At 45.5% G+C, this 19,125-nt stretch overlaps 1 protein-coding gene across 2 annotated transcripts in view; it reads right to left on the bottom strand.

Annotated features, from left to right (window-relative positions):
* Positions 1–18,685, bottom strand: part of PRKCD (protein kinase C delta) — an 80,624-nt gene extending 61,939 nt beyond the window's left edge. For both annotated transcript variants that reach the window (XM_040407085.1, XM_040407086.1), the window contains exon 1: positions 18,386–18,685. The gene's annotated coding sequence lies outside the window, so the exon portion shown is untranslated. The remainder of the gene's footprint in view (positions 1–18,385) is intronic.
* Between the last annotated feature and the right edge of the window lie 440 nt (positions 18,686–19,125).

Raw genomic sequence — 19,125 nt, 5'->3', positions numbered from 1 at the left:
TGTTCTGCCAAATGTGAAGGTTTTTTTTTTTTTGTTTGTTTTTTTATTACAAAGATTCACAATAGAAAGTCATGGTTTAAACCAAGAGAGGTAGACATTCCCTTTAAAGGGGTTGTCCACTTTTTATAAAAGTTATGGCCTATCCTCGAGATAGGTCATCACTAGCTGATCGGCATGGGGTCATCAGTGGATTTTGTCCAGCCGAATCCCAGCACTCATAGCAGAAAGTGGCCGGATCACCTCTGGATCCCATTATAGTCAATGGGGTCCCGTGGTGAACGCCAGTACCAGGAGAGCATTGGCAGGCTACTCTCTGCCGAAACACATTGCCGGATCAGTTAAATGGAGGTGCGAACCTACCCTAAGGGGGACTGAGTGAGGTGTCTGGTCACATGACTCTCCATCAGTGGCCATCTCTATGCAGACAGTAAAGAACATTTGCATAATAGGACATGGCTTATGAAATATAGCAAATGGCACAGAATATCTATATCAGAAACAGCCATATTGTCATCCTACCTGCACATTAGTCAACAGTACCCATGTAATGGCCAACCGCTTTAAGTCAAAGTGACCATACATGCGCAGACCCCTCTGTCATCTTATGGACAGGAAAACGGCTAGGGCAGCGCTAAAGCCCGCCCATCAGAGCCGGTGATGTCACCGAACACACTGCTGGGCAGAAGTTTCCGCCCGGCAGTGTGTTATGATAAACAAAAGAGCCCGTGCCCTGCGCAATCTAGCGCAGGGCAAGGGAGCGCATCGAAGCATGAGATGCTCCGATGCTAGCCTCAGGGGGGCTGCCTGGGTGAAAATAAGGGTATGTCCGGGTTCAGCTCTGAACCCGGACAACCCCTTCAAGTGCCATTGGTTAACAGTAGCCAGCGAGTGCCAACCCCTTTACAATGAAAAGAGCTGAAAAATAGGTCTCAACTTCAGGAAAGTCTAATTATGGAAAAACTTTTGAAGGAGGATTTATTGCGCTCTCTCACAGGCACGAGATTGGAATCTGCTCTCTCAGCTTACAGCTAATACACATGGAACGTGTGCTACAGTCAGGCAAGTTTCCGCTCCTTCCAAGTAGAAGGCAATTAGCAGAGTCTTTCCTTCCTGGATTGTCCTCCAAGGATATACTTGGACACAAAGCCGGAAGCGCTAAAGTAAATGATTTCACAAGTAGATGCAACCAAGCCCACGACATCTGGGCGAGGTGAGAAAATAGTCACATGAGAAACCGTGATGTCATCAGTGACTACCTGTCTTATCTAGGACGCAGGACAAAAGTTTTGAAAAACATGGCAAAACCGGAAGACTGCTGAGACAGAAAAAAAAAGCCAGATCTAGACGAAGGTCACAGAAAACTTATTATACTTTCCTTTAAAACACACACATACTCTTGGCCAATTGCAACTTTTACGGCCAACATTTATTTTAGTTTTTCTTGCTCAGCCAAAATCCGCGCCAAAACCCATGTCACATTAGCATCCTATTGCTTATAATGGGAGTCCGCGCTGTAGCGTATGCGGCACAGATTTTTCCATCAATTGGAGCGCTGCATGGTTTGGGAACCCACACCCTGGGATCTAGGACAGATGCCGGAACAGTATTAAAGACCATGGCTACCGCTAGATGCACAGGAACGGTAATGAATCGCTCGTTACAAATTATTGCCTGGTCGTTTAGCTGCTGTAGAGCCCCGTCTACAATTGTTCATTCCCATAAAGATTCATCTTTTGGTGGCAACACATCCCTGTTTACACAAGGCAATGTGCTGCCCACAAACTATGGTTTCAGGCTCTACGTGAAAGACATGATCACCTGATCATTTGTGAAAGATGCGATCATTTGTTGGTTCAATGGGTGATTGGGGGCACCTTTATATGTGGCAATTATCAGGATCAGGACATTAGTTCCCGATAAGGGTAGGATCACGTTTGCATTTAACGGATCCGGAAGGCTGCTTTGGCAGAGGACAGCCTGCCGGAGTTCACAAGATTCAGCCCAGCCGATACTGACGTTCACCTAGCCATTTGCCATTTGCTTTCAGTGTATGCTGAAAATGACATGACAACCTTATTCTGCAGGTTGATATGATTACATCGATATCAAATTTATATAGTCTATTACATTTTGCTACTTTACAAAAAAGAAAAACCTTTCAAAAAAACTTCAGGGCTCATTTTTTGCAGGACAGCTGTGGTGTTTATTGGTATCATTTGGGGGTGCATATGACTGGATCACGTTTTATTACATTTTTCACGGGGACAACATGACCCCAAAACTTGGCGCTTTTTTTTTCCCCATTACGGAATTCACTGGGCATTTTTTTGTGTGTGTGTGTAAAATTGGGAAAGTAAGAGATTTGAATTTTTAATACGTGTGTGTTTTTTAATATATATTTGTAAAAACATTTTTTAAACTTTTTTCTACTGTACGTTTTAGTCTCCTCTGTGTATTATGGCAGCCACGTTGCTGAAGACAATTTTATTCCCTTTATCACAACCTGAGCAAATCCTTCGGCCTTTATCATGTGCAGCTTTACCTGGCAGGACAAGAATCCCTATATTATATATATATATATATATATATATATATATATATATATATATATATATATATATATATATATATATATATATACATATACACATACACACATACATACACAGTACAGACCAAAAGTTTGGACACACCTTCTCATTCAAAGAGTTTTCTTTATTTTCATGACTATGAAAATTGTAGATTCACACTGAAGGCATCAAAACTATGAATTAACACATGTGGAATTATATACATAACAAACAAGTGTGAAACAACTGAAAATATGTCATATTCTAGGTTCTTCAAAGTAGCCACCTTTTGCTTTGATTACTGCTTTGCACACTCTTGGCATTCTCTTGATGAGCTTCAAGAGGTAGTCCCCCGAAATGGTTTTCACTTCACAGGTGTGCCCTGTCAGGTTTAATAAGTGGGATTTCTTGCCTTATAAATGGGGTTGGGACCATCAGTTGCGTTGAGGAAAAGTCAGGTGGATACACAGCTGATAGTCCTACTGAATAGACTGTTAGAATTTGTATTATGGCAAGAAAATAGCAGCTAAGTAAAGAAAAACGAGTGGCCATCATTACTTTAAGAAATTCTGAAAACTATGAAAGTAAGGGCTATTTGACCATGAAGGAGAGTGATGGGGTGCTGCGCCAGATGACCTGGCCTCCACAGTCACCGGACCTGAACCCAATCGAGATGGTTTGGGGTGAGCTGGACTGCAGAGTGAAGGCAAAAGGGCCAACAAGTGCTAAGCATCTCTGGGAACTCCTTCAAGACGGTTGGAAGACCATTTCAGGGGACTACTTCTTGAAGCTCATCAAGAGAATGCCAAGAGTGTGCAAAGCAGTAATCAAAGCAAAAGGTGGCTACTTTGAAGAACCTAGAATATGACATATTTTCTGTTGTTTCACACTTGTTTGTTATGTATATAATTCCACATGTGTTAATTCATAGTTTTGATGCCTTCATAGTCATGAAAATAAAGAAAACTCTTTGAATGAGAAGGTGTGTCCAAACTTTTGGTCTGTACTGTATATACATACACACACACGTCTACCCAGCGTCTTAAGAGTCTAAAGTCCAAGTGCTGGACTTAAGGAGATGTGTAATTATAAATAACCAATTAATCTGCCGAAGGGACTGGAGCAAATGTATTTCATGGCAGGAATGAAGGAGCAGTCTCGTGGTACCACCCCGGCCTCCACACAATGCACGGTATTGTCCAAACACAGGAAATGGACCTTTTCTAGAAAACAATATTGTATAACCACAGTTTTTGCAACAAATTTATTTCTGCAGATAAGGCCTTATGTACACGGCCGTAGCCAATTATTGTCCTACAAAAAATCAGATACTTGGAGAGTTTTCCGTCCAGATGAACACAGCATCCGGACTGAATCCTAACCCATTCATTTCAATGGGTATGTGCACATGAGTGCTGTTTATTACTGATCACCTCTGCATTCAGCAAAAAGAAAAAAAGAAAAACAAATCGCTTCATGTTCTAGAACGTGAGTTTTTCACGCAGCTCTGAAAGTGAATGGGGCTTGCGTGAAAAATGGAAGGCATCTGGATACAATGTGTTCTTCACTGATGGTTGCTAGAAGACGTTCAGTGTTATTATTCAGTTTTATTCCCCCACATGGAAAACATATGCAGTCTGGATCAAATCCGGGTGGAAAAACCGAACACCCTGAACGGAATCGCAGGAAAAAACTGACTGAACTTGTGTGCAAGACCATCAGTTTTTTCCTGAACAAACGCTGGCGTTTTGGCTTTCCATTAGCGAGATCCGTTCAGGGCTCTCACAAGCGGTCCAAAACGGATCAGTTTTGCCCTAATGCATTCTGAATGGAAAAGGATCCGCTCAGAATGCATCAGTTTGCCTCCGATCAGTCTCCATTCCGCTCTGGTGGCAGACACCAAAACTCTGCTTGCAGCGTTTTGCTGTCGGCTTGACGAAACTGAGCCACACAATCTAAGTCAATGGGGACGGATCCGTTTTCACTGACAATATGGCACAACAGAAAATGGATCCGTCCTCCATTGACTTTCAATGGTGTTCAATGGCTATGTTACAGATAATACAAATGGATCCGTTCTGAACGGATGCAGATGGTTGTATTATCTGAACGGATCCGTCTGTGCAGATCCATGATGGATCCGCACCAAACGCGAGTGTGAAAGTAGCCTAAGGCCACTTTCACACGAGCGAGTTTTCCGTCAGGGTGCGATGCGTGAAGCAAAAGTATAACATCCGGACCCATTCATTTCAATAGGTCTGTGCACATGAGTGTGGTTTTTCACGCATCATTTCTGCGTTCAGGAAGAATTGGAGCCTGTTCTATATTGTGTGTTTTTCACGAAGCCCTGGCTCCATAAAAGTGAATGAGGCTTCAGTGAAAAACAGAAGGCGCCCGGATGTAATGCGTTTTTCACTGATGGTTGCTAGGAGATATAGATTATTACAGTGATGCTCAACCTGCGGCCCTCCAGCTGTTGTAAAACTACAACTCCCATCATGCCCTGCTGTAGGCAGTCTGGGCATGCAGGGAGTTGTAGTTTTGCGACAGCTGGAGGGCCGCAGGTTTAGCATCCCTGGATTATAATTCTAGAAAAACGCACCAAAAACGGATTGCACCCGCATGGAAAAAACTGAAACACTGAGTGCAATCGCATCGTGCACCAATGACGGCGGCGCACATGAACATGTCTATACCGGCCAGAAGAAAACAAGCCAGGGACCGGAAGGATGCATGAGTGGGAGCCACTGTGGAGGACCGGAGTGGAGGGAAGCAAGCAATTATGACTCTTTCAATGGGTAGGTAGGCTATGGGGCGTAAGAATGTTTTTAATTTATTGCTGGAAAACCACTTTAGGCATATAATCACTGTATTCTGCCAATTATAAGCTTACAGAGGATTCAAATTACAACAGCTCCTTCTCAAGACAGGATGTCACATAGATGGAAAAATTAAGATTTTAGCATCGTTGCATATTTGTCATTGAAATCAATGGGATGTGGTTTAAAGGCATTCTACACGACTATTTTGACACAGAATAGGAACGTACCACGCACCAAATTATAGATTAAAATATGCAGTGTGGACAGAGGTTTAGGGTCTTGGAATGCATGAACACAAATACAAATTTGTAATAACCGCTTTCATTGGGCAAAAGGAAGTAAAACATAGCAAAAGTGATATAAACTTAGCAGCGCCGATACAACAGCCCATAGAACATGCTATTTATACTGCAGCGTAAAAATAATTCTCTCCACAAATAGCAATACTATTGTTGTCATTTTTTTAACCCCCCCCCCCCCCCGAAAAAATAAATAAATAAATAAATCACGTTCAACGCAATATATGTAGGAGATAAACATTTGAATAATAGGCCGAGAATGAGTTTCCCGATTCCCCGGAATAAACGCAGTGGCGGTCAAGCATGCACTCCACCACTCCATTCATTATCTTGGATACTACCAAAGATAGCCAAGCACTAGAGATGAGCGAATTTCATATTTAGAAATTTGTTCACACTTCGTTTGTTAATTAAAGGTGAATTGCGTTATGGATTCCGTTACCACGGACCATAATGCAATTCTATATGACGGAATGCCTTTAGAGGCATTCCATTATTCATTCCGTCATAAAACAAGTCTATGGGCTGCAAAACGGATCCGTCCAGTTTCCGTTATGCAGGGGAGTCCTCTCCTGCAGCGATCTGCCGCCCAGCTGCATTGTTTCTGGGCGGCAGATCGCTGTTTAGACCGCATGGTCTGCTGCCCAGAAACGATAATTCTGGTGCCTGTATGAACGAAAGTTTCACCTGATGAATTAGCAGTTCGCTCGTTCACCAGGTGATTGGCGCCACCTTTACACAGGCAGATTATCCAGAACGAGCATGATTACGTTCGTCCCCAATAATTTGCCTGAGAATCGGCCCGAGTAGACCCGCAATTAGAACCACTAGATACACCACGCAGCCCACAATGCTTCAATGGAAGGATAGTTCTGTCTTAAAGCATGCAACAGAGAGCACCATGATTTAATTTTTTTATAAAAATGATTTGGAAAAAAAATAAAAAATCTGCACTCTGATTGGTTGGTATGGATAACATGGCATGAGAGTCAAGAGTCCCATGAATGCATCAACTGTATTGTAGATGCTTGGTAGAGTGAGAATCCACAACTGATCAAGTGATGGACAACCCGAAGATGGTCAGATCTACAGTATATCATCAAGCAAGCAACTCCCGTCTTACAAGGGCTGATTAACACAACCGTGATAGGCTCGGGCTACACGGTCCATGTGTCGGCCACATCTCACATCGTCACATGTGGGTACAGTACAATAGATCCACAATCAGATAGGAACTGACTGTATAATAAATCACTATGATGCAGTCAGTTCATATGTAATAGCGGATCTATCGTCATCATGTGGGTCCAGTACAATAGATCCACAATCAGATAGGACAAAGTGATGGACAAGAAACTAAAGCAACAGTGAGAAAAAAAATCTTCTGATAAGCGGAAGTAACGACCACCAGTAAGGGGGCTCCTTTAAATAAAAGTAAATAGGAGACGATCCAACCATTTCCTCAGAAAAAGATTACAAGGAGCTGCGAGTACAGATTAGCCATGCCAAGTCTCTTATTTTCCTACTGTAAGAGAACAGGGCGAGCATTCCTCGACTCCTATCATCCACGCGTTTCATTCCACCATGATACTGACTCTTTGATGTACGCCAGTGGTAAGAAACATAAACAGCTCCCGGATTTACTACTCAGGGGCCGTGTCCTTTCATCTGGAGCTGTGGAAAAAAAATGCACTTGCTCATCAACCGTCCCATCATGTCATCCATTCCTACTAGAACAGGAAAAAACACAATATTGCGGTCACCCGAGAGGTTAAATTTGGTTGCAAAGTGTAGAGACTTTAACATAAGCTGTTCAAGGGAGGGGGGTCTCAGGAGGTGCAATCAAACTGTCACATTAGCTATAGGTCCCCCTCCCTGATGTTACTAGAGAACTACAATTCCCAGCATGCCTTATTTCATATGACAGCTGGCTGCTTACTGAGAGGCAAGACGACTACTAGTCACAAACAGACTTGCCGCAGCACTCTCAAGCGTCCATGTTTGGTCGAAAGTCGGCCTAAGGAAAGCAACACGTTAGCACTGTGAGAACAGGAAGGAGACCAAGCGGTATTTTAGGTGCCCCTTAAAGGGATTGTCCAGGATTCATTACTTTTTCCCTGATGCCTGCAGCCTGGGATCTTATTTGTATGGACTCATGCACACAAACGTACTTTTTTTCCGGTGTCTGTTCCGTTTATTTTAAGGCCTGTATGCGGAACCGGTCACTTCAATGGGTCTGCAAAAAAAATAAAAAATAACGGAAAAGACGTGTGCATTCTGTTTCCGTATGTCCGCATGACCGTTCTGCAAAAAAAGAACATGTCCTTTTCTTGACTGTTTTGTGGACAAAGATAGGCATTGTTACATTGAATCCGCAAAAAAAAAAAAAAAAAGAAATCATCCGTATTTTTGGTGGACCACAAAATACATACAGTTGTGTGCATGAGCCCTAAAAGTACAGACATATTTAGCAGGCCTACTGCAGATTTGGCTGCGGATTCCAGTACGGATATGCTGTGGATCTGCCACAGATTTCACCATCTGCATTATAAAGGGTGAAGTCCACGGCAGATACATGTAAGCCACGCCGCAATGTCAAGTCAAGCACAGATTTCAGTACAGATATTCTCTGCAGCGTGCAGATGAGGTTTTTTTAAATCTCACCCACTTTGCATTTACCGTAAATGCTGAAGTTATTGCACACACAATCGTGTACTTTAAGGCCACCTGCACACGAGTGGAATAAGATCCGTGTAGATTTATGTGCGTTTTAGCAGCATGTCCGCACCAACATCCGCAATTTATAATTGTGGATTAAATGCGGCTTTTTCATTGGAAAAGGGTGAAAACTACAAACATAAATCGACATGCTGCAGATTTGGAAATCCACACGGCAGGTCAATTTCCCCATGGAAACAATCTGAAATTTGTACATCACATTTGTGTAATCTGATACACTTTGCTGGCACTGTAATACGCTGCAGTTTTTACGCTTGGGAATCCGCACAGAGAAAACGCACATATTCCGCAACTTGTGCAGGTGGCCTCAGTGTACCGACAATATTACTGCCTGGTAGGGCTGATTTTCCTATAGAGTGCAAGCATGACCGCCGCTGATGTATTGCAGAGTGGTCGTAACCATGGAAACTAGCAGTTTATAATATGATGGAAAATGAATCAAGCCAGCAAAGGAAGCAATATGGAGAATCACAATACATTAGTAAGTGCCTTGTAATGACTCTCTCTACATGATAAATGCCACTTGCTGAGGTGAGAGAAGCCCTTTAACTCTCGCTTCACTGACTGATGGCATCTAAAGTAGGTGCCACAAGGAATCTGAATATCCTGTCACCGATTTCTCCATCCCTCATCCTCATATATGTTGCAAAGGGGCGATGTGGGCAATAGAAGGCTATCAGGGAACTGCCCAGAATGCAATTCCAAAAAAACTGATGACCATGCAAGCTCTGCTTGTGCAGTTTTGGTTGAAGTCATGTCACCTAATGTACAGTAGGGTTCCCAACTCCCTGTAGAAGGAAGAAGAAGAATAGAATTCATCACAATGAGATTACTGGGCCTTGGAATGACTGAATGGTCCTTCACCAACACGAGTGAGAGTGTACAGACAGAAAAGGCTTAAAGGGAACCCGTCATCAACTTTACGCTGACCTCGCTGAGTACAGCATAAAGTAGTGACAGAAATGCTGATCTCAGCGGTGTGTCACTTATGAGCTAATAGTAAGTGGTTGCCGAGAACCAGCTTTATAACACCAACAAAAAAAACTTTTTGTCTGCTACTGGGCAAAAACCATTTGTCAGAATTGTTGTAACACGTCACGAAATTTTGCCATGCATAAGTATGCCTAAATGAATTAAGCACTTGGAGTAAAACTCGTTCTGTTCAAAATTATTCAATGCTTTACAACAATTACCTGATCTACATCAAAGTTTGCGTAGTAAACAATGTATGAAAATGGAATGGAATAACAAAATTTCTAAAAGTCTTGTTTTTCAGTTTAAAAGTCTTACATGAGCGAGGCCCAGTACTGTTAAAAGTGCTTCTGGCATCTGCCTAATGCGTTTGTGAACGGTCATATTTTCCCGTTGCAAAAACCAGCAGTAGTCCCCATCATGTTGGGATTCCAGCGGCCATTACACCTGTTCTCCATTGTAGAAATATCTTTATGGAACCGCTCTCCATGTTAGTGTCCCAAATTAGGTGGGAAAAAGTCAAGATGGGAATGTAAGAAATGCACTATCAATGACATTCGGCAGCCAAGTTGTTCATATGCTGTGAGCATGTTGTCTACTTATTCAGCATAGTTTGCAGCTCGTCTGTTCCCAAGGAAGTTCTGCACTACTAGCACAAATGCATCCCAAGCTGCAAGATGCACTCACTTTGTCAGATTCTTGCGCTGATCATAAGTAGTGGATTTGCCACATATGTAGCAGAAATTGTCTGGATCGTTAACACATTTGCGTTGATCCACCTTAAGTTTCAAAACTGATAGCACTGTAACAGATCACTTTATCAAAATCTGTCCAGCTTGCCTTATATACTTACTGCTGACATCAGCCTGAGTGCGTCTGGACAGGTCTGGACATGTCCATTGGAATATCTCCAATATCATGCATTAATATTATAACTGAATAGGCTTTGCATGTATAACTTAAAATCTATTCTAGACTTGTCAGGCAAATTCAGAGTTCATATTTGGAAGCCGCACGCTCATTTTAGTATAAATCACATGTTTTTCTCTCAGTAGCAAAATCATTGTTGCGCGGTGTAATCATTGCAGCCCAGGCCTTGAAAAGAGTCAAATCTACCTGAGAAGAGTCCTGGTTATACATAATCTCCTGCTCCCTCACCCATCTGCTGATGATTGTCAGTTCTCTCCTAGAGAGAAAGGGAGAAAACTAGGTAGAAGACGGTCAGTCGTCAGCAGGTGGGCGGGAGAGCAGGAATTCATGAATAACCAGGACTCTTCTCAGGTGGCCAGGACTCTTTTCCAGGCCCAGTCTGCAATTATTGTGATGTTGGTTCTCGGCAACCACTTACTTTTAAACTTTTAAATGAAAGACCGCTGAAATCATCTCGCCTGTCTCTACTTTATGCTGCCTTTAGTATGGACAGCATAAAGTTGATGACAGGTTCCCTTTAACTGCTAAACTCATCTTCCGATATAACAAACAATACTACATGTGTGGGATCAACCAGAACCCCAAATAAATGTATTGTGAGGTCACCCATTCCTTGCATATATCTACCCCTGTGCATTTCCCTCCCTATTGTTGGGAGTCATAGGTGGGCTCTTTATAAATTTATACGGCTTGCTTTAAAATGTGGTTGCACTTCTATTCATTGAGCCTTAACCCCTGTACCCGCTTTGTGGGCCTGTATTGTTCTACATCCCAACATCTCTTGCAAACTTTTATGTATTTGTTTTTGATATCTATTTACAATAATAAAGAGGTAATGTTTGTACCTTTATGTGTGGCTTTGTAAATACATTTATTTGGGGTTCTGCTAAACTCCTCTTACCAACTGCAGGGGGTTTACTGATCCGGCTAAAGTGAAAATGATCCAACCTGAAACCGCCACAGAAGGTCTGCATACTGCAACGGCAGAGGCGATGCCTCCTTTTTTACAACACGCTGCTTCCAAGGAGATACACAATGGCCTGTTGCTCTGACATTGTGTGTGTGAACCTCCTAAAGCAAGAGGTTAACAGCACAGCTACGTCACAAAATATGCAGATTTAACCAACTGCAGCATGGACACAGGCAGGCACGTCTGGAAAAAACTCAAATCTATGGCATCAGCGGTTCCAGTAAGAAGAAGCACTAGACATGGTCCAACTTCCTAAAGGTGCTGTACCTTTGATCGCTGGTTCTGCCTAAAGCACTCTCTCCTGACCCGGAGCTAGGCTCAAATGCTGCTGTGGGTACAGGACAGTAGACCCGAAGCTGCTGTGAGTACAGGACAGTAGACCCAAGGCTAGGCTCAAATGCTGCTGTGAGTACAGGACAGTAGACCCGAAGCTGCTGTGAGTACAGGACAGTAGACCCAAGGCTAGGCTCAAATGCTGCTGTGAGTACAGGACAGTAGACCCGAGGCTAGGCTCAAATGCTGCTGTGGGTACATGACAGTAGACCTGTGGCTAGTCTGGAACTCACAGCACTGTGGATCGCTATGATGCAATGAGTTCGGCTCACGAAAGCAGTCACATTGACCGCACATGGCCATATAAATGCAGCCTTAGGCCTCTTTCACACGACTGTATGGCTTTTTCAGTGTTTTGCGGTCCGTTTTAAATGGATCCGTTGTTCCATTTTTTGTTTCCGTTGTGTTTCCGTTTCGTTTTTCCGTTCCGTTTTTCCGTATGGCATATACAGTATACAGTAACTTTATAGAAAAAATTGGGCTGGGCATAACATTTTCAATAGATGGTTCCGCAAAAAACGGAACGGATACGGAAGACATACGGATGCATTTCCGTATGTGTTCCGGTTTTTTTGCGGACCCATTGACTTGAATGGAGCCACGGAATGTGATTTGCAGGCAATAATAGGACATGTTCTATCTTTTAACGGAACGGAAAAACAGAAACAGAATGCATACGGAGTACATTCAGTTTTTTTTTGCGGAACCATTGAAATCAATGATTCCGTATACGGAACGCAAAAAACTGAAAAAAAAAAACGGTCGTGTGAAAGAGGCCTAAGGGTGAGTTCACATGCAGCAGATTTATTCTAGACATTTCTGCAGCTGTCTTAAAACATTTAAATAGGGCTTGCAGAAATCCACGTGCTTGCCATAAAATGGCCTTATTCACATGTATGGGACAGGTTTTCAGAAATTTCTGCAACAAATCTGCTATATGTGTATTCAGCCTAAACTGTGGCTAAAGGCGTTAGGCTAGAGCTCCAGGTAAAGTCCTGGCTGGGACCTCAATTATTCCCCTATGGTCGGAAATCTTATAATAGCCGCAAAGTCGCTTTCTTTCTGATAGGGAACAATTGCAGCCACAATCACATATTATTTCCACCTATCCTCAGGATAGGTGACCAATATCAGATCAGTGGGGTCCGACACCCCTGCCGATCAGCAGTGCACGCGCCCCCTCTTCCTTCTCTCATGCTGCTCACCATAGACATAGCAGCAGCGAGCAGGAAGAGAGACAGGAGACGGCACGTGCTCTGCTGTTCGGCAGGGGTGCTGGGTGTCGGACCCCACTGATCTGATATTGGTGACCCCTTTAACTCCACAACATACAATGTAGCATAAGTGTGAATACAGCTGATGTGCACACTTACTTCCCTGTTACTATTATTGACACAGTAACAAGATTTATTACGAAAACAAGTAAGTAGAAAAAAAACTTGAAATACAGGACTTAAAAGGGGTTTTCCTACTAACAACACTTCTCACCTAATTACACTAAGGCCACGAGTGTGACAATTAGGTCCGGATACGTTCAGTGAAACTCGCACCATTTTGCAAGCAAGCTCAGTCAGTTTTGTCTGCGATTGCGCTCAGTTTTTTCCGCGCGAGTGCAATGTGTTTTGATGTTTTTTTCACTGGCGTGATAAAAAAAAACTGAAGGTTTAGCAACAACATCTCCTAGCAACAATCAGTGAAAAACGCATCGCACCCGCACTTGCTTCCGGATGCAATGTGTTTTACACTGAAGCCCCATTCACTTCTATGGGGCCAGGGCTGCGTGAAAAACGCACAGACTTCTAGAACATGCTGCGTTTTTCACGCAACGCAGAACACAGACCCATCGAAATGAATGGGTCAGGATTCAGTGTGGGTGCTATGCTTTCACGTCACACATTGCACCCGCGGGCAACTCGCTCGTGTGAAAGGGGCCTAAAGGTCAGGGATCAGCAATCCCCGACACTCCAGCTGTACTGAAACTACAACACCCAGCATGCTCCATTTACTTCTATGGAAGATACAAGAAGAGCCAAGCAAGTGTGCATGCTGGGAGTTGTAGTTTCACAGCAGCTGGGGGGCTGAAAGTTGCTGACCCCTGCTATAGGTATAAATCACTGAGTATCCGACTGCTGGGACCATCAGAGATCACATAAACGGAGGTCCTGGAGTCTGAGAACGGAGCGGTGCTGTGGATGTGTGACAACCACTCCATTAACTCCTATGGTACGGTCTGTACTCTGCTGCACCAACAGTCCCATAGACGTGAACAGAGCAGCACCTTCATCCCACTCTTACAGGGGATTCAGACCACCATATTCCTGATCGATAGGGGATGTGCTGTTCAGAAAACCCCTTTAATGACAAAAAGCCAGTACTAGGCGACATCTGAATTCTTATGTACACTTTATTTCATTACTGATTTACACATATTTTGGGCTAACAGACATTTTTGCGATAGGTTTCTAGTTTTCTACTAAACATTTTGCAGCGTTTAGTTTCTGCAGCCGCTATATTTCACACTACATAGAAGCTGCAGAAAGTCGTTCTGTGATATATCAGTTAGACTTGCCATCTGACAGCTCGTTCTGTAAAAACCCTATGTAGTACTAGCTTATAAGCCCATCTGTGCACTATCAAGAGGTTTTCCCACAATACAGATGTATCCCCTATCCACAGGATAAGGCTTAAGTACTTGATCATTCCGGATTCCCCTGTAATAAAAGGAATGGCGGTCTAGCACGCTGCTGCTGCTCCACTCACCATCTATGGAACTGCCGAGGATAGCCAAGCAGAGCCTTCAGTAATTTCTGGTGGTGAATGGAGAAGCATCATGCATGCTAGACCTTTGGGTGTACTGTCCCCCCCCCCCCCCCCCCTTCTCATGATCGGTGGGGGGGGGGGGTGTTGCACTGTGATTGCTTTAGACTCTCACACTTAGGTCACATGCACGCGTCCGTATCTGTTTTGCAGTCGTGGGTGCAAAAAACATGGATACCGGCCATGTGCATCCTGCGGTTTCCTCTTCTGCAGAACGGACATACAGATGTGGACAGCACACAGTTGAAATGAAAGGGTCTGCATCCGATTTGTCAAAACTGCGGACCAAAAGTACGGTCGTGTGCATGAGGCCTTAGGATGCATCGCACAAAGCAGATTTTGCTGCAGAAAATTTTCCGCGACTGAAAAATCAGGTCCATTCAGTCGAATGCGGTTGTTTTCTGCGAGCCTCATTTAAATCAATGGAACAGAATTTCAGTCGCAGAAAATTTTCTGCGACACAATAATGAAGTGTTGTGGCTTTTCTGAAGAGGAATGTCTCCATTCTACTCAGCGGGGAGGTAATCCGGATCTGCGTATTTTCTGCCGGATTTTTCCGCCACGTGGGGAGGCACCCTAACCCTCATGCCTATCCACCGCAGCGCGAACCGTCAGAAGATACTCGTGAACACAGCCTAAGGCCTCGTTCATATTTTCGGGTCCGTTTTACGTCCGTGAAAAAAAGATGTTCAGTGTTTGGTCCCTGCTCCGTTTTTTTTTTTTTTTTGCCCTCCGTGTTTCACGGACGCTACTCAGCTGAAAATTCAATTCAGAAGCACGTCCTATCAGTGGTCAGTGAAAAACTGACCTAGAATGGACCAAACACTGATGCCATCTGTGTTGCGTCCATGATTTTCACGGACCCATAGACTATAATTAGGCATCACGGACGAAGGCCTCTTGCACACGACCGTATGTATTTTGCGGTCCGCATAAAAAAATACTGATGACATCCTTGTGCATTACGTATTTTGAGGAAAGGAACAGCTGGCCCCTAATAGAACAGTCCTATCCTTGTCCGTAGGACATGTTCTATTCTTTTTGTGGAATGGAAATACGGAAACGGAACGCGCACGGAGTACCTTCAGTTTTTTTGGCGGACCCATTGAAATGAAAGGTTCCGTATACGGTCTGCAAAAAAAAAAAAAAAACGGAACGGACACGGAAAGAAAAGACCTAAAGTAGTGCATGTCCCTGGGATTTTTTCGCTGACCCACGGTCAGTAAAAAAAATACTGTGTGAACAGACATTAAAATCAATGGGTACGTGCGGACAGCAAAAACGGAAATGTGAATGAGGCTTCAAGTCTTCCACAACCAACCCCAGATACTTCCAGGTAATACTCCTAGCAGGTGACTGTCCTTGCACCGGGTCCTGGCTGCCGAAACCAACGGCAAGCAGACAAAATCCAGGAATTCACTAAAACAATGGAAACTTTGTGAGGGATAAAAATACTCGAAACAGGAAGAGCAAAGAACAGATGTCCTTCTAGAGCAAGGATCGGCAACTCCAGCTGTTGTGAAACTACAATTCCCAGCATGCTCCATTCATTTCTAGGAGAGTTCTTAAAAGAGCAGAGCAAGGATGGATGCTGGGAGTTGTAGTCTCACAACAGCTGGAGTGCCGGAGGTTGTCTACCCCTGTCCTACAGGGTCTTCCGCGTACACGAGTCATACATGGATCGTCCATATACATTGTATCATCAGAGGCATCACAGAACCAGAGGTGGAGCGTTTACTGTCCGCAGAGAGTTGTCACACCGACAGGAGCAGCTCTGCACCTTGGCACCCATCTACCAGTCAAAGCACTTTCAAGGATATTGATTGTGCTTGCAAGGAACAGCTTTTCTCGTAAGGCGCCTCCATGAACACACCCAATCAGGAAATACGGGTCACACAATCCAAACTGCATTTTTTTCCCCTGCAATTACCATGAAATTCTTGTAAGAAGACACCGTTTTGCCAAGATTTTGCAAAAAATAAATAATAATTGTTTGCACCATGTGAATGCGTCCTTCTGCACATGGGACCTTCTGTGATTCACCACCCCAAATAAACTGCACTAGACCAGATACATTGCCTAGAGTGGAAAATGTGTCTGCGTGCAGATGTCAGACAGAAGCCAGATCCGGGAAGGCAAGACAGGTTCTTGGAGATACTTCACACACACAGGTCCTACAGATCTGGGGCTGGGACCAAAGGGTGGCAGCATCAATCAAGGACAGACTCGAAGGAGTTAATCCTGCTTCTCTTCCCCATCACCTACCTCTGTCCTATACCTACAGCTGGTCCATATCCTGATCGGGATGGTTTTGTAGCAGAGACATGGAGGTCTGCAAACCAACATTCAGGAGAACGGAATAGCTGTAGAGACGTCTGCAATAAATCAGCTACACAGCGGCTTATGGGGGCGTCCGACATCAAGATCGCCAGTGTCACATCTAATGCTGGAGAATGGGGCCACAGAGAAATACAAAGGTCGGGATTTCTGCCGACCGTCGTGTAACAGTTGAGGCAACGGGACCATATTCACTATCATTAGGTCCAATATAGAAGTGCAAGACAGCGATCGTATGTCACCATGTAACACAAGCCTTCAATATACCCCCTCTTCTCCTGACCCATCTCTACCTACCATCTCTCCCCGTCCTAACCCTTCTCTACCTACCCCCTCCCTTACCCTTCTCTACCTACCCCCTCCCCTCCCCACCCTTCTCTACCTACCCCCTCCCAGTCCTGACCCTCCTCTACCTACCCTGACCCTTCTCTACCTACCCCCTCCCCGTCCTGACCCTTCTCTACCTACCCCCTCCCAGTCCTGACCCTTCTCTACCTACCCTCTCCCCGTCCTGACCCTTCTCTACCTACCCCCTCCCAGTCCTGACCCTTCTCTACCTACCCCCTCCCCGTCCTGACCCTTCTCTACCTACCCCCTCCCCGTCCTGACCCTTCTCTACCTACCCCCTCCCAGTCCTGACCCTTCTCTACCTACCCTCTCCCAGTCCTGACCCTTCTCTACCTACCCCCTCCCCGTCCTGACCCTCCTCTACCGACCCTCTCCCCGTCCTGACCCTCCTCTACCTACCCCTCCTCTACCTACCCTCTCTCCGTCCTGACCCTCCTCTACCTACCTTCTCCCGGTCCTGACCCTCCTCTACCTACCCTCTCCCCGTCCTTACCCTTCTCTACCTACCCTCTCCCCGTCCTTACCCTTCTCTACCTACCCTCTCCCCGTCCTTACCCTTCTCTACCTACCCTCTCCCCGTCCTTACTCTCCTCTACCTACCCCCTCCCCGTCCTGACCCTCCTCTACCTACCCTCTCCTAGTCCTGACCCTTCTCTACCTACCCCCTCCCAGTCCTGACCCTCCTCTACCTACCCTCTCCTAGTCATGACCCTTCTCTACCTACCCTCTCCTAGTCCTGACCCTTCTCTACCTACCCTCTCCCAGTCCTGACCCTCCTCTACCTACCCCCTCCCAGTCCTGACCCTTCTCTACCTACCCCCTCCCTGTCCTGACCCTCCTCTTCCTACCCTCTCCCAGTCCTGACCCTCCTCTACCTACCCCCTCCCCGTTCTGACCCTCCTCTACCTACCCTCTCCCAGTCCTGACCCTCCTCTACCTACCCTCTCCCAGTCCTGACCCTCCTCTACCTACCCTCTCCCAGTCCTGACTCTCCTCTACCTACCCTCTCCCAGTCCTGACCCGACTCTTCTCTACCTACCCTCTCCCAGTCCTGACCCTCCTCTACCTACCCTCTCCCAGTCCTGACCCTCCTCTACCTACCCTCTCCCAGTCCTGACTCTCCTCTACCTACCCTCTCCCCGTTCTGACCCTTCATACCCTCCTCATCACACAGAGTGCACTCCTTACACTTCAGCCACCTTCCCCTTCTCCCCCTGCCATCCTCCCACTCCGCACGGTCTCCCCTACCTGCTGACGTCCTCCTAGGGGTCTTCCTCCTCGGCCCCCCTCTCTGGTGTCTCTGGTGTTCTCTCCTTTCACCTGCAGATCGGGTGGACGAGCTCCGGTCCGTGGCGGGGGGACCCCGGGTGACGGCGCTTCCTTATTCCGCTGTGTGAGAAGTGTTCGGGCTCAGCCCTCCTCCTCCCGGCGGCTACACCCTCCTCCTCCTCCGCCTCCGCCCGGGCACCTCCCCGGCCGCAGCACCTCCGCCTGCTGGAGTCGTGTATAATGGCGCACCGCTCCTGTCACCTTTGCGACATTTCCTAAATACTTACATTTCTTGAAACCCCTTCCTCCTCCTCCTCCCACCACAAGTTGTAACCGGCCTTCCTCATTCACTTCCTTGTAAACATCTGGGCTCACCTGAGGAGAGTGCTGGCAGGTCCCACCGGAGTATCGGACCCTGCTGCCCTGCAGACCGGACGGGCACAGGCTCCTGCTGTTCATGTGCAATAGACAGGAGAGAAATGCAAAATCCCAATGTAACTTTCCCTGTAAATGTAACATATTGATACATGTGCCCCTGCAGGTCTGTGCCCCTATCCTAAAGGGGTCCTCTAGGATGACCCGTCCTCTAAATAGACTACAAATAGCAGATGGGGGTCGGACTGGCAGTGTCCCTGCCAACCAGTGGTTTAACCACTTCCAGCCCGGGCCATTTACCCCTTCCTGACCAGGCCTGATTTTGCAAATCTGACATGTGTCAC

This window comes from Bufo bufo, chromosome 9 (genome assembly GCF_905171765.1).
Source record: "Bufo bufo chromosome 9, aBufBuf1.1, whole genome shotgun sequence".
NCBI classification, from domain to species: Eukaryota; Metazoa; Chordata; class Amphibia; order Anura; family Bufonidae; genus Bufo; species Bufo bufo.
Note: the sequence above shows the minus strand (reverse complement) of the source record. Positions and strands in the feature narration are given on the sequence as shown.